The sequence below is a fragment of the Dreissena polymorpha genome, chromosome 7, assembly GCF_020536995.1.
Source record: "Dreissena polymorpha isolate Duluth1 chromosome 7, UMN_Dpol_1.0, whole genome shotgun sequence".
Classification (NCBI taxonomy): domain Eukaryota; kingdom Metazoa; phylum Mollusca; class Bivalvia; order Myida; family Dreissenidae; genus Dreissena; species Dreissena polymorpha.
The window spans coordinates 75,576,514-75,599,981 of NC_068361.1; the positions used below are offsets into that span (position 1 = coordinate 75,576,514).

Genomic DNA, 23,468 nt, shown 5'->3' on the forward strand with positions numbered 1-23,468 from the left:
ACGGTACCATTATAATTAATATCGGACGAATAATAATGAAGTTATAACCATTTATATCGGTTCCGGGTTTTCTTTTCGGCATTTGCGTGTGTAAAAAAAACGTTAAAAAAGGCCGACTTTGTCCGCGATTTACAGGGGCCGACTACGACCCTGCCATAAAATATTTTGATATGGTTAGAATCTTTAGAGGATCTTCTTTACAACGGTACCATTATAATTAATATCGGACGAATAATAATGAAGTTATAACCATTTATATCGGTTCCGGGTTTTACCTTAAAGATTTCCGGGTTTTCCGGATATTTCCGGGTTTTATACCTGCCCTGCAGCCTGCGCATGCGCGCTGCGCTTATCCGCTTTTGGTTTATAAACAATGCATCTCATTTCTGTGATCGAAAATATAAAAAAAAGAGAAAAAAAGCCGAAGCCAGCGACATCGCTCGAATTTATTCAATCTTGGCGACAAGACTGAGTGTTTGCAGAACCATAGGAGTATCGTTGGAAAGAGACGAAGGCAGGGTAATGGCTTAAACACACGAATTGTAAGTCATATTTTAGAAGCTACGTTTAGTTTTTGGCAAGTGTTGCCTGTTTACAAAGGAATTTTAGCAAAAGTTTGGATAGGTATTTAGTTTTATTGTATGGATATTTTACTCTGCAACGAAACCAGATACGCACTGATAACATAATTTGTTCATTGCGCGTTTTAAAATAAGCCTTTATGTCCCTATGCCAAGATGTTCGTATCAATTTAATGAATTCGTTATAACTTATAAGGAACACTCCAACACGAGTCAAATGAAGCATGAAATTAATGATAAATGATGAATTATGAATGATTAATTATACGGTATATATTATATTATAAAATATACTGGTATGCAAATGTATATGTTATATTATGTAATCAATGATCATGATATGATTATACAGTTTATTCCCTAATTTTAACATCAATTTTGTTGTTTCTTTAAATTGATATGAGATCAATTTTATATTCTAAAACAAACTTTCTTTTTAAGGTATTTAGGAAGACGTGCCGGCCAAACTATTGCAAGTTTGACTGTTCAGCATAATGTTAGAACAACAAACTCTTCACCTATGCACGGTCATCAGCCCCCGCCAGGTCCTGGCCTGTCATTTGTGTCACAAGGAAGTACCACACCTGGTCATGTGTCAGGAATTGGAGAGATAACATCTTACTAAGAGTATGCAAACAACCCTGTCTTAGCATATTTTAATTGATAAAATAATATATTTATATTCAATAAGATTCTATGTGCTTTCTAAAGTTCCTTGGTAATATAATTGCTTTATCATTTTTTTTACCAGAAACTTTTTATGTTATGAAAACCAGAGGATATCCAATAACTGGTTTGTTTTCTGAACCGTTTAGATAACTTGCATGGTGATTGGTCATGAAATTATTTCAATGCCATTCTCCTCCAATCTCTAGTTGTACAGTAATTGTCAGTTAGTGACTCAAGTATGATAACTTCATCATATAATAAGCTCATACTGGTGAATCAAGAAGCCAAGAAAAGTATTGGTAGGTTCAAAGTTAATTCTGGTGAATTAAGTAGCCCAGAAAAGTATTGGTAGGTTCATAAGTTAACCCTTAAAGCGCTGGAGCCGAATTTTAAAGGCCTTTGCAAACAGTTTGGATCCAGATGAGACGCCACAGAACGTGGCGTCTCATCAGGATCCAAACTGTTTGCTATTCTGATAGTATTCTTTGAAAAAAATCGAAGAAAATGCTAATTTTAGAAATTCAGCAGACGACATTTTAGCAGAAGACAAATTACCCAGCATGCAAAGGGTTAATACTGGTGAATCAAGTAGCCCAGAAAAGTATTGGTAGGTTCATAAGTTAATACTGGTGAATCAAGTAGCCCAGAAAAGTATTGGTAGGTTCATAAGTTAATACTGGTGAATCAAGTAGCCCAGAAAAGTATTGGTAGGTTCATAAGTTAATTCTGGTGAATCAAGTAGCCCAAAAAAGTATTGGTAGGTTCATAAGTTAATACTGGTGAATCAAGTAGCCCAGAAAAGTATTGGTAGGTTCATAAGTTAATACTGGTGAATCAAGTAGCCCAGAAAAGTATTGGTAGGTTCATAAGTTAATACTGGTGAATCAAGTAGCCCAGAAAAGTATTGGTATGTTACCTGATTGGCATGATATGAATAAAATAATGTTTAAAATAGCAAACAAATTTCATACATAGTTTTTATGATAAGTTTTAGTGTACATTTCAAAATTACAAATATGCATATATGTTATTTCAGAGTAAATTGAAGGCAGCCAACAATTGGACGGTGGTGCCAGTCAATGAAAAGAAGGGATACACGTACATGCACTGAGTACACAGAGATCATCAAGGAAAAAACCCTTCGATCAAAGTTCCTTTTTGATTCAGCTTATCCAAAGCTGATTGCCTCTACAATTGCCCCTTATATATCCACCTGCGGCTAATGAGGAGCTGCAATATCCAATAGGTCAAGGGCAAGCAACCCGGAAACAATATGAAGATTTACTCATACAAATTGGTACATGGTGTATGTAACTATGTTGTTTTAACTAACTTCAACATACCATCATTATGAATTAAAAAATTGACAAAGCTGAAATCAATGATAACTGACTATGGGTAGGAACATGTTGTGTGAATTTGGCAGCATGGTTTTATAGGATGTATACCATTGAGTATGAAAGTGCATGTGTGACCCTGGTTGTTTTTTCAGTCAGTAGATGACTTTAGTATTTGAAATTATGCTTGAATTTATTTGTGTAATATGAAGGCGTGACCAAATGTGTGACATTATTGTCGACTGTGCTGTCATCATCATGGTGATAAAATGTGATTTTAATAAGTGAACTGCTTATAAACATAGGGCAGAAATACCATTGATAAAATACTGACGAACATAGCATACAAGTGCCCTGAAATGCCATGAGAATATGTATTTGAGTTTTAAGTGTGTAAGGTATTGTGAATTTTGTTAATTGTTTTGTTATAAAACAAGGGCTGTTTGTAAAACATGCATGCCCCCCATATGGGCTCTCAGTTGTACTGACAGCCATTTTGTAAATATGTTTTTGTCACTGTGACCTTGACCTTTGACCTAGTGACCTGAAAATCAATAGGGGTCATCTGCGAGTCATGATCAATGTACCTATGAAGTTTCATGATCCTAGCCATAAGCTTTCTTGAGTTATCATCAGGAAACCATTTTACTATTTCGGGTCACTGACCTGGACCTTTGACCTAGTGACCTGAAAATCAATAGGGGTTATCTGCCAGTCGTGATCAATGTACCTATCAAGTTTCATGATCCTAGGCATAAGCGTTATTGAGTTATTATCCGGAAACCATTTTACTATTTCGGGTCACAGTGACCTTGACCTTTGATCTAGTGACCTCAAAATCAATAGGGGTCATCTGCGAGTTATGATCAATGTACCTATCAAGTTTCATGATCCTAGGCATAAGCGTTCTTGAGTTATCATCCGGAAACCATTTTACTATTTCGGGTCACCGTGACCTTGACCTTTGACCTAGTGACCTGAAAATTAATAGAGGTCATCTGCTAGTCATGATCAATCTACCTATTAAGTTTCATGATCCTAGGCATAAGCGTTCTTGAGTTATCATCCAAAAAACATTTTACTATTTCGGGTCACCGTGACCTTTGACCTAGTGACCTCAAAATCAATAGGGGTCATCTGCGAGTCATGATCAATGTACCTATGAAGTTACATGATCCTAGGCCCAAGCGTTCTTGAGTTATTGTCTGACAACCACCTGGTGGACGGACCGACCGACAGACCGACCGACATGAGCAAAGCAATATACTCCCTCTTCTTCGAAGGGGGGCATAAATATAGGATCCAAAGTATTCAATCATAGATCACTCTGAAAAAGAAGAATAAGTAAAAACCTTGTCTGGCAAATAACTACATAAACAATGGGCCAAGTTCCAGATTTTTTTGTCACAAGTCAAGACCATTAACAGGAATTGTTGACTCTTATAGGTGTTATGTATCATGATCTGTGTTAAGTTTTTTATGGGAGACCCATGATCAAACATGGTGAATTAATTGTTTTGTTATTACAATAGAGGATCCAAAGTATTTGATCATAGGTCACTCTGAAACAGAAGAATTTGTGAAAACCTTGTGTGGCAAATAGCTAAATAAACACTGGGCTCAGCATTTTCCTGATTTTTTGTCACAAGTAAAGACTATGAAAAGAAATTACTATTAACTCTTTTAGGTATAAGCTACCATAGTCAATGTTGAGTGCATGCTGCACACCACATTTGTTTATGTTCCATTAACAATGACATCAAAGCACAATGCTATATATAGATTATGTATTGTTTTCCATTGTTTATCAGTCTATAAACAACCATTTATTGTAATAGCCTTACATAAACTGTCATAAAGATGATAAAGTGCTGTTTATCCATTCCCATAAAAAATTGGTGGAATTCAGAAATAATTTGATCTGTCAAATGTTAAAAGTTGGAAAGATTTATTCAAAATGTTATCAATTATAGTTTTGTTTCATGAATATAGAGTATTATGTTTTGTGTTCATTATGTTATGGATTTTGTTGTTTTGGTTTAAAATGTTTTAATAAATAACATGAAGAAATAAGAAGCTAGTTGTTCAATTTTGATTTATTATTACATGTATATTACACAGCAAAACATTACTGCAAGAATGTTAAGTGAACACCTTATTATAATACAACACTGAACAAAAGAATATGAATCAATTAAAAACGACTCATAATACATTATTATATGAAACTGCATCATGATTCAAAAGTTAAAGAGCATATAGACAGCTAAAACCTAAATAGGTGAGCCTTGCCTTGGGAAAATGGGGCTTAATGCATGTGCGTAAATTGTCGTACGAGATTAACATGTGCTGATTATACCAATCAGGCAGACAATTGCTACTTTATTGTATTTTTTGTTGAAAGGGAGTCTCTTAGAGAAAATCCAGATAAGGCGGAAAGTGTTGCCCCTGATTAGCCTGTGCAGTCTGCACAGCCTAATCTTGGACAACCTTAAGTACATGCATTAAACCCCCTTTTCCCAGAGCGAGGCTCAAATATTTATTAAATGATTGATTAAGTCTTCCACATAACATCTTTTAAGAAACTTTCAGTAAAACATGTTTATTTGATGACAGGCACGGCAAAATCAGTAGTAAATTCATAGTATTAATTTGTGTTACATTATAATACTTACATATTGTTGCTGGTTATAAATGTGGAAAAAGTTTGAATATGCATTGCTAAAATACATGTTAATTTTCTAAGAACTGCCCCTTTTATTTAAGGAATACTGTATGTATGCCCCTGTAATATTTCTGACAAAAGAACAAGATAAATAAATAATGATTAATAGAACAGTAAACTTGGTTTTCATTTTGTATACAAAGGATAATTATGTTCTTATTATTTACGCTATATTGAAAGAAATAAGATTACATCATTTAATAAAGAATGCATTACTGAAGATTCAAATTTAAAACAACCGTTTATCCACTTAAATGTTGAAAGCATTCTTAAACAACAAGACTAAAAAAGCTGTTAACAATAATTTTATTAACTACTTCCTTTCAAAAAAAAGGCAGGTACAGTTTTGTTGTCGTCCCTTTGAAGGTGTCCATGTATCCAAAGGATGTACTGAGATCAATCTGTGTCCTCCACATCTTCAGTGCCAACACGTTGTTCCGAAACGTTTCCTGGATAAGGAGGATGAGAGGATCAGTCACCACTTAACCCTTTTTCTGAAAAATATGAACACATAAAAAACTCAAAACCCCTTGCTAAATCTATCTATATATATATATTAGCTGTTATTGTCCAACTTTTAAGATGCAGGAACATAATGGCCACTGTTTCGACAGTAAATGAGTTAAATTTTCTACACTTTTGATTATAAGCTGAGACAATTACATGAGTAGTTTTACGTGTTCTATATTCATATTACAAGCAACAATATTTGATAAAGATAAAATGCATTGCTAATTCCGTTAAACAGGCCCACAGACAAATAAAATATTTGATATAGATAAAATGCATTAATAATTCTGTTAAACAGTCCACAGAAAAATAACATATTTGAAATAGATAAAGTGCATTATTAATTCTGTTAAACAGGCCCACAGAAAAATAAACATGAAAAATGGGTCATATTCAACAACAGTAAACATACTGGTCTCTGGCTTGTACAGTATTGTTAGGCCATGCTACAACAAAACTGGTCTTCATCATGGTCTACCAAATGGACAATTCTTGCAAACACACCATCATGGTTAGCTTGAGGATGGTCCAAGCTGGGCCAGGACAGGCTGTCAGTGATAACTGCTGACTGTCTGGCAGCAATTTCCTTCAACAGCTCCTATGCTTCCGTATAAGTAAGGTGGTCTATGATATCCTTGAAAAGACATTTCTGCATTTAACAATAAATGTTTTGAACATAAAGCTAAGAATTTTGACACAAGATGTAGCTACATATGTACATATAGATTTTTTTATTTTTCATGACACCATTTTTAAACATTCCTATCAGTTTTTTTTGTAAAATTTCAATATTCACCTAGTGTAGTGTAGGATCATTTTTAAAAAACTGGTTATTAGATTGGCGAATGCGGGCGGGCTGGCTGGCTGGCTGGCTGGCTGGCTGACGGGCTGGCTGGCTGGCTGGCTGGCTGGCGGGCGGGCGGAACAAGCTTGTCCGGGCCATAACTATGTCTTTCATTGTTAGATTTTAAAATCATTTGGCACATTTGTTCACCATCATTGGATGGTGTGTCGCGCGAAATAATTACGTCGATATCTCCAAGGTCAAGGTCACACTTTGAGTTCAAAGGTCAAAAATGGCCATAAATTAGCTTGTCCTGGCCATAACTATGTCATTCATTGTGAGATTTTAAAATCATTTGGCACATTTGTTCACCATCATGGGACGGTGTGTCACACGAAAGAATCACGTCAATATCTCCAATGTCAAGGTCGCCACTACTAAAAATAGATTTAAAAAAAAAAAAACTTACAAAGGGGGTTAATTTTTTTTGTTCATTTCAAAAGTTCAGTTTGAGTTTTCTCCCTTTATCAGATTTTTTTTTCACAATGAAAACCTGGTTTTGTGACAATTTTGTTCCTTGTTTAAATTCTTTGCTCATGTAGCAACACAGTTTTACATACAAAGACTTTGTTTAATATATCAACAAGTGCGTTGAACTGTGTTTTTTTCTGTTACCATTCAAGAATATTGTGAAATGACATAAAAAAAAATCAATGAAATCTCAACTTGCCTGAATATCTGAAAACATTATCTACAAATTATTTCAATATTCTCAAATGAAATCAACAGAAAAAAAAATGCAGCTAAATAAGTATACCTTTCCTGTTTCTTGTACCAAAGTGACAAAATCCAGTGATCCCTTCTTCATAAACTTCTTGGCTTATTTATGGTTGTATCCTATTGAAAAAGTAAATACACAATTTAAACCAATTTTTAAAACTATTTATGGTCTCTATTAAAAAAGTGAGTTGTAAATATGTGGTATTTTTATTTAATAAGTTTTCTTCGACATTCAGGTAATCAAATCTTGAGGATATTCAAAACAATTGAAAAAAGAGGAATATCCAGAATATTCTTGGCTTTTACAAATATAATGATACATGCATTTCAGATGACCTGTATTTGATTTATTCAAAATACAATGTACTGTTGAAATACACATTTATCAAAATATATACGTGCTTTGCTAAATTAACAAACAATTATAAAGATAAAATACTTTAAATAAAGAAACAATAAGATGCACGAAAATAAATTGGGGCGAGTTGTCTCTTGGTTGGAGCGAGTGACCATATGTTTGATGCGAGTTTGTTTTGGGGCAAGTTGGTATTGGGGCGAGTTGTCTGGCGCCAGCTACATGCATTTGATGCCATGAATTAATAAACTGTGCTACTATTTTCAAAAATATTTTGGTTATTCAGTTTATTTATAAAATAGCTGTGCAGAAGAAACTGATATAAATACATTAACCCTTTGCATGCTGGGAAATTTGTCATCTGCTAAATGTCATCCGCTGAATTTATAAAATTAGCCATTTCTTCGATTTTTTTCAAAGAATACTATCAGAAAAGCAAACAGTTTGGATCCTGATGAGACGCCACGTTCTGTGGCGTCTCATCTGGAACCAAACTGTTTGCAAAGGCCTTCAAAATTCGGTTCCAGCGCTTAAAGGGTTAACTATGAGTTTTGGGTTTAAATTAATAACCTACCAGTACCATTCAAATGCATTTTAGTTAATAATAAATGTCATTGTCATATAACACACAATAATGAATATGTCAATAAATGCACAGCATCTTGAATTGCCTGCCAACAAATAATGTTGTCACTGTCAGTTATGAGGAAAGAAAAAGATACTGTAATGTTTAAATGATCTCAGTTCTCCAAGGCTAAGGATAAATTTAATTTATTTGCGCGAATACTAAAGTTAATTCTGTATTCAACTTGGCTTTAATTTTAGTCTCTGTCTGTAACTTAAGTGTAAACGAGGCAATCAGTATTTACGCGTTATGTGATGTATATGCATATACTTATGTAACGAAAACGAATCATTTGATCAGTTATACTATTTTAATCTACTTTTATAAAAAAAATAATCATACGCACTATTGAGTTTTACAATTAAAAAAACATATTTTACCTTCTTCTTCCGTGTTTGACAATACAGACTCCGCCAAATTTGTTGTTGTTGTTGTTGTCACAATGCGTGTTTATATTTAAATTTATATTTAAAATCTATATTTAGTCGGGGAAAAAACCGATCCAAGGGTTAGTGGTTCGAGCCTTGGTGCGGCTTACTTTTTTCTTTCTTATTTTTACTTTATTTTTGTTTTATACTGGAGCACGTTATTTGCGATGTTTAAATTTATGAATTTAAAGCATTAAATGAAAAACTTCAAAAAAATGCAATTTACGTGTGAACAAGCCCCTTTAATATCATAGCCACACGCTAACCACCTGTGGCACAAAATGCAGAGGCTGTAGTCGAGCTGCTTGACGATATGCACAGAGATAATAATGATTCAATATCGTAAAACTAGTATAGCTTTGTGCTAAAGGTTAAGTATTTCCAAATATTAGAATTTGAACTTACAAGTACATGTTATACTTTTTTTTATTTGCAGGTAAGTGTCTGCCTCATATGACTTTTGAATCTTGCTCTTACTTTTACGCGATTTATTAATTGTTAAATTAATAGCCGACATTATAAAATACAAAATTAATCATACTTTCCTAAGCATAATCTATATTTGTACATCAATAATTACATACTTTATCAGGTCAGAGAAGAAAAAGTAGGTGGTGGATAAGAGACTGGCTTTTAAGACGACCCGGCTCTTGGATTAGAATGGAGGAGGTAGACTCTTCCCCAGACACGGCTGATTACATTATTTCTGTTACGCGCTGTTGCTGCCACTGGAATGTTCTCTTTTTGGGAGGCATTATGTGTATGACAATACAAGAGGCTGTAAGCGCAATGTTCAATCGTAGTTCGTTCCTACCTGTCCGTACCAGTCCGTCACAATTCCCACTTCTTCGTAGCGGACCGTTCTAGTTCGTACTTACCCGTACTAGACCGTAGCGGATCCGTAGTTATATCGTAATGATTCGCGTAGCATCGTACTTTATCGTACCAGATCGTAGCGGATTCGTAGTTTGATCGTACCGATTCGTGGCGTTCCGTACTACATCGCGTCGATCAGTAGCAGTCCGTACCTTTCCTTGTTCGTTTTCCAACATTTTGATGGTAGATTCGTTGTGCTCCGTACTGAAATCGTAGCGGCCTACGAATTTTGACAATTTCGTAGTCATTCGCTGCCGATTAAATCGTAGCTCATTCGTAGCTCTGATTTGTGACAGTGTGACCGAGGCATAATATTCTCGCGATTTAGATCAACACCAATACTATTCAATAGATATTGGCGCCTAATTCATGGGTGCGTTCGGTGAGCTTAGTCGTGACCGATCTGCATCGTTCGTAGTACAGTCGGTATCCGGACAAACGGCACCCGGACAATCGGCACCCAGTGTTTTTTTTTGCATACGCGGACAGTCCGAGCCTGTAAATTTGTCGATCCGGACAATCGGCACCCGATCTAATTGTATACCCGGACAAACGGCACCCGATTTAATTGTATACCCGTACAAACATAATACAATGTTACAGCACAATAAATAATAGTGACATAATATAAGTGTGGATTGATTAACGTTATCTGCTAATTTGTTTAATAACACTACTAAACAATTTACAAATATCAAAGACAATTCAGCTGAAAAGAATTAACAGGTCATCTTGTTACCAGTTGTTTATAAAATTTATATACGATATTTTACCGAGCGGTACTGTCTTTTTTATTAAGATCGGATTTAGTGTTCGTCAGGGGGGCAAGCGTATACGGGAGCTTACCGCGTTTAAGTGAGAAGGTTGTTGCAAAACTTCAAAGATGGCGTCGTTTGTTGGATTTTCTTAAAGGAAGGGAGGGTATTTTCACCCGGTAAGCCCCTTTGTATTTATAATTATTTTAAATTAATACGCCGCTTCGGCTCTCCGGTGTGTGTGCTTCCCTCGGTTTTTTTGTTTCAAGATCGTAGACGTCGGGATAAAAAAGTTATTGAAGGAAAACCGTCCACAAATCTGTTGTCTACTTACGGGACGTTCGAGAAATTGGATGTACACATATCATTTTCTCTTATAATACACAGTATTGACACACGTGAACAGTAAAATATAAATAAAATCATGATTATTTCATTTTACCGACGCCGTTTTATCACTAATAATTAATTTATTGGCCAATATTATTGGTTTAACCCCCTTATTTGGAACTGACTTCCTTTTAAGCATATTTTGGGACCTGACTTCCAAACGACAAACAGCTCTTTCATATGTAAAAGAGCTTGACATGATATACCTACCCATCTTAAATAAAGTGTATATGTGTACTTCAATATTATAGTTTTATAGCATGTTACGTGGTGCAATATAAGTGTTTTCTTAATCATGTTACTTACTGTAGAATAATAATAATGCTGTTCGAAAAACCTGCCGACCAATTGAATCAATTCACCTATTTTCAAGAAGATGGGTTGTGTGGTGGCTGATGTACGAGATAATAGAACGTTTATCTTTCAGTAATATTATAATTAATTTCATGTCTTTTATGACGTGTCGACCTTATTCTGCTATGAACTTTTTTAAACCATTCTTTTACTGTCTTTTCAGATGATGCAGGTTAAAGGGCGAAAATAAGTGCATCTTTCGTTGCAGTATTTGTGATGAGGAATTTTACATCAGGGGAGGATTAAGATATCATGCCCCATTCATGGACCACATGAGTTTAAATGTAGAATATGCAAGAAAGAATCCTTCTTCAACAGAGCCGAACTAAAACAGCAAATAAAAAACAAACATAACAAAACATGTACAGCTGATGTTTGTAGTGTTTTTGTTTTATTTATAAAGTCTACATACACACGTCTGACATATAATTGCTATGAGTGCTACTTACTTACACGTTTTATTCCGTATATGTCATGATGCTAGTTTCTCACTTTATTAATTGTTATGAAAATAAACCATTATCTGTGTTACGTCATTTCTTCCTACGATGTCTCTGCATAAATTTTCAATTGTATTCAGCACTTACATACATGATAAAAAAAAGATTTGGGTCGGATTTAATTCGTTATGCATTTGACATATTAACATTACTTACGATTAGAAGGCAGTTTTAGGAACAAACGAAATAATCTTTCTAAGTGAACCAATACTTTATTCCCTCAATACAACAGTCATAAATAATAAAAAAAACATCCACCGATATGCATCTTCTAAGCAGATGTCAGGTATTCCAAATTGCTTCATGTATTCCGAATCGCAACAATGGCAGTATTTGGTTACATCAACCATATATTAGTATCAAACCGGCTTTACCCTCTTCTGTTTTTCATTACACTTTTATTGCACGTATATGTGATTGTTTGGCAAGGTACTTCGACGTAATCTTTTTTGTTTGATAGGTGGGGTATCATGTACCTATCCGCATTCTAGAGCGGTAAACACTTCGTTACGCCGTCTTTTTTAATCTTGGCATCCTCAACATATATAACTGGCGTCTAGATATCTGGAAATAGTAAGCATAGTATTCCGTTGGATGCATATTCAAACATAAGTATGTCCATATGTGTTAAAATAAACAGGTAAGAATTACACTGTGTTTATAATACCGTCGAATGTCTTATATTACACACACTAAACGTTAGCGTTAAGTACGCGATAAAACATATAAAAATACAAATTAAAAATAAAACAATTAATAGAAAAAAGAAAACTCTTGATTTCTTCAAGTAAAAATGTTTTCCAATACATTCGCACCAATGCGGAATTCATTCACGAAAGTTATTTCGCATAAAACCTTGTAACATAGGAAAGAGCTGTTAATCATTTGGAAGTCAGGTCCCAAAATGTGCTTAAAAGGAAGTTTAGTTCCAAAAATGGGGGTTAACACGTTATAATTCGGCATTAAATGAATTAATAGACATAACAACGCGTCGCGATAATAAAATATTCGTGATTTATGTTATATTTTACTTTACACATGCACAAATACTGTTTATTATGAGAGAAAATGATATTCGAACATCCAACATCTCGGAGGTCAAGAAGTTAAACAACAAATGTGTCGACGGGTTTGCTTCAATAACTTTTTTATTCCGACGTCTACGGTTTTGAAACAAAAAACCGAGGGGAGCACAAACACCTTAGAGCCGAAAGGGCTTATTCATTTAAAAGAAATATAATTATAAACTGGCTTACCGGGTGAAAATATCCGCTACTCCTTCACGAAAAACACTTAAACGACGCCATCTCTGAAGTTTTGCAACAACGTTCTCACTTAAACGCGGTAAGCTCCCGTATACGCGTGCCCCCCTGGTTCGTGTGTAGTATGAATAGATATCGTTGCAGGAAATTAAAATAATCCGTTGTCAAACGAAAGTACAGTTGACATTAAATGCATTATTTTTCTCTTTACGCGATATTGTGTTAGTATGTTGATGCTGCATTAACATTTCTTAAAATTGACAAGAAAAAATGGCGATTATTTTATCCGACGAAATAAACAAAAGTTTGCCTCTACAAGTTTTCCAATCTCCACGCAGAGTTGTCGTTCCTTGCTCTCACATACAACTCTGCGAATGGCTCAGCACGCCATTTTGTCTATATAATAGCTAAAACCGAACAAACGCATTAATTGTATATTTGATTGGATATTTAAGATCGCATGCATTAAATTAAGAAATATGACTTTTAAATGTACGATAAATCGTGCAAAAACTTACGAGTTTAAATGCAACTCTTTGGAACTATTTTATTGCCCATTTACGCAGATGGAATCATTTCACGCACTTTAGAAATGTCAACAATTGAACATAATGTTTATTGAGTGACGTTAGGAATTGCTTCGACGTGTTTATGTATGTTGGTTTCTTAACATCAAGAAACCATATCAATTTTATAATAATGAATTAAGACTGATATAAGATATCATGGTATGAGATGGTTTTCTTAAATGCAGTGAATGCAATGTAACCGTCGTGCAAGAGATTGTTTAGTATACTGTAACCTCTATGATGAACGCTTGGTATGATCATGACATGAATGAGACGCTTTCATAACAATAGTCCGTTCTGAGCCCAACACAGAGGTGAATGTAATGTAACCGTCGTGCAAGAGATTGCAAGTTTTCCGGAGAGTGCAAAACGCGTGCAAATCGGGCCATCAAGCAGGAAAAATCGGTATCGAGATTACTGTGTGCACGCTCGACCCTGTGTATTGTCATACACGCGTCCATTGACTTGTGCGACACCGTGGCCTAGAGCGTTTTTCTCAATCAGTGTCCGACAGAAGTGATACATTTCGGAAAATTTCTTTTATCTCCCCGTGCTTTACCAATTATCGGTAACTGTTAGATCCTCGTTATTTGTTCGCAAATTATTATTTAATCGTCATTATTGAAAATCGCCGCGAATATTGTCGGCAGGTTTTGTTTTTCACGCTGTTTGTTTTCTGCAATGAGATTACGTTGAACATTGCTTGATGAAATAATTATGTAATCGCTATCAACTAATTATCCCCGTAATTACCGCTATGTGTCGTCACAATTTACAAATACGTTTCGTTTCACCGATTTTTATTCCGAATTTGCAAATTTTGTTAACGAACCGTTTAACCGTCGTCGCTTGTTTTAATCAATTACAAGCGTGAATCGATTTAAAATTAAAACCGGTGCATCCGATGTATTACTTCAAGCGCGGCCAATCAACCTCACCATTACCCAAACAAAATATATGTACATGTATACAATATATAATTAGAAAACACCACAATACACAGAGATGGTACTTTTTATCGCAACGATTCTGTCCATATATATAGCTATGACCGGGGAGTTTAAATATGGTGCCGTTTGTCCGGGTATACAAATAAATCGATTGCCAATTGTCCGGGTCGACAAATTTACAGGGTGCCGACTGTCCGCGTATGCAAAAAAACACTGGGTGCCGATTGTCCGGGTGCCGTTTGTCCTACAATCAGTAGAGTCGCATTAGATTCTGACACATTGTAGTGAAGTCACGACCCTATTCCCAAGACTTCAACCGAACCCCACGATTCGTCGTAACTCAGTCGTACCAGTGTCGTAACTGAATAGTAGACTGTCACGAGTCTGAGTCTTCCCGATTCAGTAAATGTGATAAATCCTAGCGAATCGTGGGCTTGTTTTCGTAGGGGAATAGGGTTATTACCCGACTGTTTAATAAACTTGAATAACCTTTCTTTTACCCCTGTAATAAATTACGAGGTCCGTATACACCAACCTTACATAGGCAAGTGTTTTTTTCCCGTAGCATCGTTCCAATACGTCGGAAGCATTATATTTTGCAAATTAATATTTACCTCTACCAGTGGCGTAGCTAGCATTTTTTTAGCTGTAGGCCCGAATATGATACTTAAAATGGGGGGTCCGGGGGTTAATGCATACCTAGACAAATAATAAGATAGGATAATATAAGACTTTGGCTTGTTTTTCTTTGATATTTGATAGGGTCAACATTTAAATGCGTTTTTCGAAGTTTAAGCATTTTTATTTTGTTCATGTTTCAAAAAAAAGTGTAGACCCGGGCCAGCTGTGCCTAATAGCAGCTACGCCCCTGTCTACATATAATACATTTAAACTTACGTTTTTTATTCCTTATATATGACGTTGTGCATGTGCTATTTGCACCCTCTTGTGTTAACAATACCAAACGTTTCGCTCGTTTTTCTCCACTTTGATCTTATGTAGCATACGATTCTTAATTATAAGTGTCGCGTTCTGAGAAAACTGGACATAATGCATGTGCGTAAAGTATCGTCCCAGATTAGCCTGTGCAGTTCGCACAGGCTATTCAGGGACGACACTTTCCGCCTAAATTGGATTTTTGCTAAGAAGAGACTTCATTTAAACGAAAAATGTAATAAAAGCGGAAAGTGTCGTCACGAATCAGCCTGTGCAGACTGCACAGACTAATCTGGGACGATACTTTACGCACATGCATAATGCCCCGTTTTCTCAGAACACGACTCATAATATCACAACGCATAGAAAACATGCCAAGAGGACAAGAGGCCCATGGTTGCTCACTTGAGACTTCAGTGAACTGAACAGCTCTCAGTAACTTTTGAGATTATTCTTAAGTCATTTTCAAAATTTGACAAAATATCAAGTAATGAGTTAACAAGGTTTTACTAAAGCCATATAAGGAAAAATGTCCCAACCCCTGGCGGCCATGTTTTTTACGACGATGGAACGATTAATGTTACTTGTATAGTGTTAACAAGATTTAACAAAAGACATGTTAATGACAAATGCATCAACCCTTGCGACCATGTTTATCAACGCATCGGAACCATTTTCAGACTTATCCAAGATATCATTAGAACAAATGTTCTGACCAAGTATCATCAAGATCGGACAGAAAATGTGGCCTATAGAGTGTTTTACTATAGGAACAAATGGGAAAATGCCCAGCTCCCTGGCGGCTATGCTTTTCAACTAACCAGAACCATTTTCGATATCGTCCAAGACATAATTAGGACAAATCTTCTGACCAAGTTTCATGAAGATCGGACAATAAATGTGGCTATTAGAGTCTTAACAAGGCAAATGTTTGAGACGCATTACGCACGACAGATGACGGACATAAGGCGATCACAAAAGTCAACCCTTTTTTTGCTAAGGTGAGCTAACAAGAACATTTGGAAATTACACTTGAGTAACTAATAATAAATATGTTCCTAAACTGTCTCGTTTTTTCGTCATATAATACAATATATGCAATTGTTGTTTGAGAGGTCGTGCATCTACATACGATTTATTGGCTTTCTCAGATTCAACAACGTTTCCATCATGTTCTTCTTATTTAATAGTTTATTTTGTATGAGTCAATAGAACGCATCGTGCTATGTTATGCCAAACACAAATTATATTTTGTTATGTTACCTTACGTGACTTTACCTTAGGTAAATAAACACTATTAATAATAAACCGACATTGTTGGAGCCATTAGGTGGCTTTCAATTAATCATGCTTTTGTGTAAGACTGCTACAATTTTCCCCATCTTTGAAATATTTAATACCTATTCACTTAAAACTGCAAAACAATGCATTATATTTGTTAAACATATTAATCCAGCCATGTTGCCTTCTAGATGATGTAATAGTATAATGAGGTGCTTCATAGATTGCTCTCACTAAAGGCAGGCTCCTGCAACGTGGAGATACCCGTTTCTGACAGCATAATATATCGAGTCACGTTTTAGGCAAACGCGGTTTCATGCGTGGGCATAAAGTGTCGTACCAGATTAGCGTGTACATTTTGCTTATAACCCACTTAAAGAACATGCATTAAGCCCCATTGTCACAGAGCAAGGCCTACTTCAACGTGTTCTATTGCTTCCAATGTGTTTAGCGTAAATCCTTCAAAATATTGAGTAAAAATTAAAAGCAATTCTATGAAAGAATCAAGTCTATCTTTACTAAACACGGTATGAGGTAAATGTTAAATAAGATTTAAAACTTTTGAATGAATATCATTTTGGTTATTTTCTCATACAAATATTTTCATCTAATGTTCTGGATCAATGCATTTATTTGATAGTGTGTTAATATTTTAATTGACTTTAAGATTACCGGTAACAGTGATGGTATGTTTTATAATTATGACAGCCTTTTAAACTGAGCTTTTGCACACATGGACACGTTTTTTTTTATTTTTTGAAAATGCAATTTTCAATCTTGAGCTCCATGAAAAGCCATCATTAATATTTATTACATCTCTCATAATATCAACCCATAAAAAACAGCAACACATTTCAAATGATTTGAATAATTTAAAACTTGATACCTCCTGCTGATATGTATCAAATAAACACTAGAAATGTTTTCTTTTTGTAATGTATCGCGTGTGTCAATTTCTGTGTGCATGTGTGTTTTTGATATATGAAAACGAACTTTGAAAGTGTAACATCATATATAAAATACAATTAATTTGTTGAAATATAATGTAGTCAGTTAATCACAGACTACAGAGGCATCAACATTACTTTCTATTGCGTGTCAAGTTTCATACCAAATATGTGATTGAGTACATTTAGTAATAATATCTGTGGTTTTGGGGACAAGTGTTTATCAAGGTTACAGTATAATCAATATTTTTGGTGTTCAATCCTATGCCCTCTAAAAACAAAATAATTTATTTTAGGACTCAATCCTCTGTACGGGCACTATATAGCCATAACTTTGTTTTTGAATATTTATGTGTGCATGTGGTAGGAAAAACATTGTTCTGTACCACAAATTCACTGATTTGCTTTAAAGGTGCCTTTTCATGTTTTGGCAAATTGACAAAATTGGAAAAAGTTGTTTCAGATTCGCAAATTTTCGTTTTAGTTATGATATTTGTGAGGAAACAGTAAAACTGAACATTTACCATGCTCTAATATATCCATTATATGCATCTTTTGACGATTAAAAAACCTGAAAATTATAAAGCGTTGCAACGCGAAACAATTGAATAATTTGGAGAGTTCTGTTGTTGTCATTTAATTTTGTGAAACTACGAAGATTGCTTATATAAAGTATAAAATACGTCTGTCATACATACGTGGCAGGATGGCCGAGCGGTCTAATTGGTTTTTACTCCAGGACTCCAGGGGTCACTGGTTCGAGCCCTGCTGAGGTTTACTTTTTTCTTTTTTTTAAATTTTATTCTTGATTTTTTACTGGAGCTTCTTAGATCCAATGTTTACATTTATCAATATAAAGCATTTAATGACAAACTTCAAAATATGCCAAAATCTGTGAAAAGTCCCCTTTAAGGTTTCAGACTATATATGATTTTGACAGTTGGTAGGAAATCCTCATCAACTGCAGGGAAGCCCGAAAAAAGATGGCCCTTAACCGAATTCCACTCAGAAGCAAAGTGAAAATGGCTATGTGCAAACAGCATAAAACCAGAACAGCCTGCGAGTAACTCGCAGTCTGTTCAGGTTTTATGCTGTTTGCTTCTCATCAGTATCTTAGGGTTGGAATTGAAACCTTTAAAACTTGAATCTAATAAGAAAGGTCTTTAATTAAATGTAACTGTCTAAGGGACTAAAAATGCGTAAAACAAGGGCTGTTTGTAGAACATGCATGCCCCCCATATGGGCTGTCAATTGTAGTGGCAGCCATTGTGTGAATACGTTTTGTGGCACTGTGACCTTGACCTTTGAGGTTACATTACACTAAATCATCGAAAGTTATGCCTAATTCTAAAGAGTTCCTTTTCTCTTCTTGAATATAAGCCATTTAACAATGTGAGACATGTCTTTTGTGGTTATTTGTAATATCCTGTATGTGTCTGGAGTTCTTTGATGCCTTGGATTGGAAGCTAACTTAAAAGATGAACTTTTGAGGGTGTGTTTTCTATTGTGTGGGGCTTTTGTCGAAATTAGGATTCCGAAACACGTTTTTCTACGGTGGGTTCATTCGACAGCGATTTACTTTCTTAGAAGTTGCGAGACGGTATGTTTTTGATTGCAATTATTGGAAGAGGACAGATCCATCTTTAAAATGATATCAGGTTCGGAAAAATTGATACGTTGAAAAGGCAAGAAAAATGCTGTGAAAGTTGTCAGTTTTATAATGGGACCCTATGGGAATCGGAATTAGTGTAATATAACCTTAAAAAAGCACATTTACTGCAATGTCAAGGTCACATGGATTCGTCTGCAAGCGAGACAAGTAGAACATGAATTTTAATGAATGTTTTGATGATTTGGGTGCTAAAATAGATGAGAGATGTCAATATTTTGGTTCAAAAGGATGTTTTAGGTGGTTTTGGACTGTTCCGGATGGGAGGGGGACCTGGTATGAACAAGTGAGGGTTACATTTCCAACAAATCTTGAATGTAAATATTATTATGTCCAAAGATTGAAGTTTCAGGTGGAGAGCAAGATGAAAAATATGCCAAATCACATGAATGCAACCCATTTATGCCATTTTCCTCTTTGTTTGTAGGCCTGACCATTTGTCCCTTGAGCCGCAGACGGTCAACAATCCGCTAGCTGTCTTGCTCTGACTGGTGCACTGGACATGATTTCAATGAGAGTCATCATACTGATTGTTTAATTCAAACATGAATTTCAGTTTGTTCGTTAAAGTACTAACGTAGCGGTGTATTTACAGTGGACGTAGTCCTGCGTCGCATGAGGTAGACTAGGTATTTCCATATATACACTATGTTTACAGAATTGCGGCCGGTGGAGCGACATAGCTGATGAGTTAATAGCGCTAGTTCTTCAGACAAATAACTTTATTTTCAACCTATAAAGCATATTTAGCTGTAGGTGGGGCCATTTAGCTGTAAGATCTGGCTTTGGTTCTGTTAAGCCCTTAGAGTAATGAATTTCAGAGTGAAGACCATAGCGCCTTTTCCTAGTCAAGTATCGGGCAGCTGTATCCCGGTGTGACCCAAATTCGACGATGTAACAGTTACATGAAGCAATATATAGCAAATAATGAAAGAAATAATGAAATGTTTAATAGCACAAAATAATATTTTAAACTCGGCTGTATTACTTTGAAATGATTCCAAGACAATAATCATCCATTTAATCAATACAAATAGAACATCGTCGAATTTAGGTGTCGTCGAATTTGGGTTGCGGTAGGATATGTCTTTTCAGAAATGCACATGTCTTCTTTAGCATGTCATTGTGATTGCTTTTAATAAGATAGGCAATAAACTCATAAACTTTAGAAAAAGGAGCATCTGTAAATTCAGATTTCACTATTTCAGAGTCAGCCAGACCATGATTGAGCTTAAGGATTGTGCTGCGGATGTGGCCTGTGCAGTTCCGGGAGAAAGTCACTGTCTTGGGCATTGCGGTCTGGTATCAGGTAAGCACTATTGAAAGCCTCACACTTTTGGGGGGTCTGAAGCCTTGTGCTGTCAATGCTATCTGGTTCAAGTACAATTAGAAGGCATTCTTCAAGCAGTACTTCATCAGATATGGTCATCTCAAGCTTACAGTTCTCGGGCAGATATGACTTCGATGTGTTCTTGCCAGCAGAACCCCGACAGGCCAAACTATGCGTTAAGCACTATTTTCCACAGCAACCCTTGCAGACAAAAAAAAACAATACTTGAAATTCCTTCTGGCATTTAATTTCTAGTTTCCTTTACATATCTTTTGTATGTTTGTTTGCTCTTTTTAACTCTGACATGCCATCTTGCTCGGATTGATAGAGCATACCTCTTTTGTTTAGAGCCAAGTCCCCAGCTGCTCGAGTTTGCCGTGTCAATAATGATAAAGCCATGACATGATGTCTCCTTTATGTGTTTCCTTATCTCAGTGTTGAACATAATTGCCAGTTTCAGGGGTCTTAACATTTTATTTTATTAAAGGTCTGGATGATCCTTGCCTGACTCCGGGTTTGTGTACACCTCAATCCGACTCCCTGTCCGGTACCGAGGATGCAGTGGTGCAGCGCTTGTGGACGATCCATCAACATCCTGAAAGGTCAACACTTCACCAAGCTGGGAAAATTGACCCTGATAGTCATCCCAGGTAGTGGAATGAATGTACACTGAACTACAGAGGAATCACACCCAAATGACTTTCCCGACATTAGTGTGGCCCGCGGCGTAGGAATTCCTTCGCAAACATGCTTTTTTGCATGGGGACTGTGGCATTTTTGCAAAACTTAAGCTTTCAACACTGGATTTTAAAGAGAACACTTAATAAAATGAAGCTAACAGGACTTATTTTTATGAGAGAGACTATCTGAATGAGCAACAAATGTCACATTGTGTCGTAAGCTGTTGAAGGAGCGATTTGCGCCATTTTAAGTGTTAATTTTGGGTAGCTGGCTTGTATCGGCTTGAAAGCTGCAAATTATTACTCTCATCATAATAGCATTAATTATTTTGATTGCAATGTGTATGTTTAGATTGTAAGTGAAGCTTTTAATAATAATTTTCTTGAAAAACATTATTTTATATGCTGTCAGTGAGTTTTTTTTTGGAAAAAAGTGCTTAAATTTTTTAAAAAGTCTCCTTTTTCATCAAGAAAAGTACACTGATTCACAATCAATACATTTAATTGGGCCTTTTGCTGATATATTGGTGAATTTTGCATGCAATGATACCAGTTTTTGCCATAAAAGTTACGCGTAACAATAATTGGAGACACAAAATCAGCTGTCGTAGCTTAGACTAAAAATCATGCATTCCGACTTGACTGCGGCCAATTTAGTCACCGCTTTAAATGGCCATTTTAAGGCCCTTACCCCCATCCGCATGCACTGAAATTGCATATTCATGGTGGAAATAGTTCAAATCTCATGTGGAGAAAGTTTGAAAAAGATAGGACAAAGTTGAGTTCCCTTAAAGGTTACATTACACTAAATCATTGTGTATCCCTCCGTGGTCCATTCGAAAGTAGTGCCTATTTCTAAAGAGTTCCTTTTCTCTTCTTGAATATAAGCCATTTAACAATGTGAGACATGTCTTTTGTGGTTATTTGTAATATCCTGTATGTGTCTGGAGTTCTTTGATGCCTTGGATTGGAAGCTAACTTAAAAGATGAACTTTTGAGGGTGCGTTTTCTATTGTGTGGGGCTTTTGTCGAAATTAGAATTCCGAAACACGTTTTTCTACGGTGGGTTCATTCGACAGCGATTTACTTTTTTAGAAGTTGCGAGACGGTATGTTTTTGATTGCAATTATTGGAAGAGGACAGATCCATCTTTAAAATGATATCAGGTTCGGAAAAATTGATACGTCGAAAAGGCAAGAAAAATGCTGTGAAAGTTGTCAGTTTTATAATGGGACCCTATGGGAATCGGAATTAGTGTAATATAACCTTGACCTAGTGACCTGAAAATCAATAGGGGTCATCTGCAAGTCATGATCAATGTACCTATGAAGTTTCATGATCCAAGTGTAAGCTTTCTTGAGTTATCATCCGGAAACCATTTTACTGTGTCAAGTCACCGTGACCTTTGACCTAGTGACCTGAAAATCAATAGGGGTCATCTGCGAGTCATGAGCAATCTACTTATGAAGTTTCATGATACTAGGCATAAGCGTTCTTGAGTTATCATCCGGAAACCATTTTACTATTTCAGGTCACGGTGACCTTGACCTTTGACCTAGTGACCTGAAAATCAATAGGGGTCATCTGCGAGTCATGATCAATGTACCTATGAAGTTTCATGATCCTAGGCATAAGCGTTCTTGAGTTATCATCTGGAAACCATTTTACTATTTCGGGTCACCCTGACCTTGACCTTTGACCTAGTGACCTAAAAATCAATAGGGGTCATCTGCGAGTCATGATCAATGTACCTATGAAGTTTCATGATCCTAGGCCTAAGCGTTCTTGAGTTATCATCCGGAAACCATCTGCTGGACAGACAGACGGACATATTGACGGACCGACATGTGCAAACAATATACCCCCTCTTCTTCGAAGGGGGGCATAAATATGTATGTAAGTGGTAAAGGGTGAAACAGTGACCATTGATTCGCATATCGAGATCTTTCTTACATACCACATGACCTATCTTTTTGTGTTATTTAAATGCATTCGTCTTATAATCCTCTTTAAGAAAAGGTATGGTTATTAGGGATCTGTACACAAAAGTTTGTCTTTTTTGTTTGTTCAAGTAAATTATTGCTTTTACATTGAATTAGTTCATGAAATATTTGTGTATATTGAGACCTCAAACCAAAGCTTACTCAATCATCATGTTACAATCCATGTATTAAG

The 23,468-nt window shown here is 35.8% G+C and overlaps 3 long non-coding RNA genes across 9 annotated transcripts in view; 2 read left to right on the plus strand and 1 right to left on the minus strand.

Moving 5' to 3' along the window:
- The first annotated feature begins 361 nt into the window (after positions 1-361).
- LOC127837061 (uncharacterized) lies at positions 362-4,662 on the plus strand. The gene is made up of 3 exons (XR_008029083.1): positions 362-542; positions 1,023-1,208; positions 2,287-4,662. It is a non-coding gene; the product is annotated as an uncharacterized LOC127837061 (long non-coding RNA).
- A 356-nt stretch (positions 4,663-5,018) lies between these two features.
- LOC127837060 (uncharacterized) lies at positions 5,019-8,803 on the minus strand. 2 transcript variants are annotated; one of them, XR_008029081.1, is made up of 4 exons: positions 8,747-8,803; positions 7,424-7,503; positions 6,327-6,456; positions 5,019-5,806 (listed from the first exon to the last, which is right to left on the minus strand). It is a non-coding gene; the product is annotated as an uncharacterized LOC127837060 (long non-coding RNA). The 2 variants fall into 2 exon arrangements; XR_008029082.1 differs by having other exon boundaries at positions 6,235-6,456.
- A 4,987-nt stretch (positions 8,804-13,790) lies between these two features.
- The window catches only part of LOC127837058 (uncharacterized), a 97,424-nt gene continuing 87,746 nt past the window's right edge, over positions 13,791-23,468 (plus strand). Inside the window, exons 1-3 of one of the 6 annotated variants that reach the window (XR_008029078.1) lie at positions 13,791-13,905; positions 20,492-20,592; positions 21,101-22,293. This is a non-coding gene — a long non-coding RNA (uncharacterized LOC127837058). Of the gene's footprint in view, positions 14,069-19,087; positions 19,107-19,126; positions 20,593-21,100; positions 22,294-23,468 lie in introns of those variants that run through there. The other 5 variants (XR_008029075.1, XR_008029077.1, XR_008029074.1 and 2 more) reach the window with 5 other exon arrangements.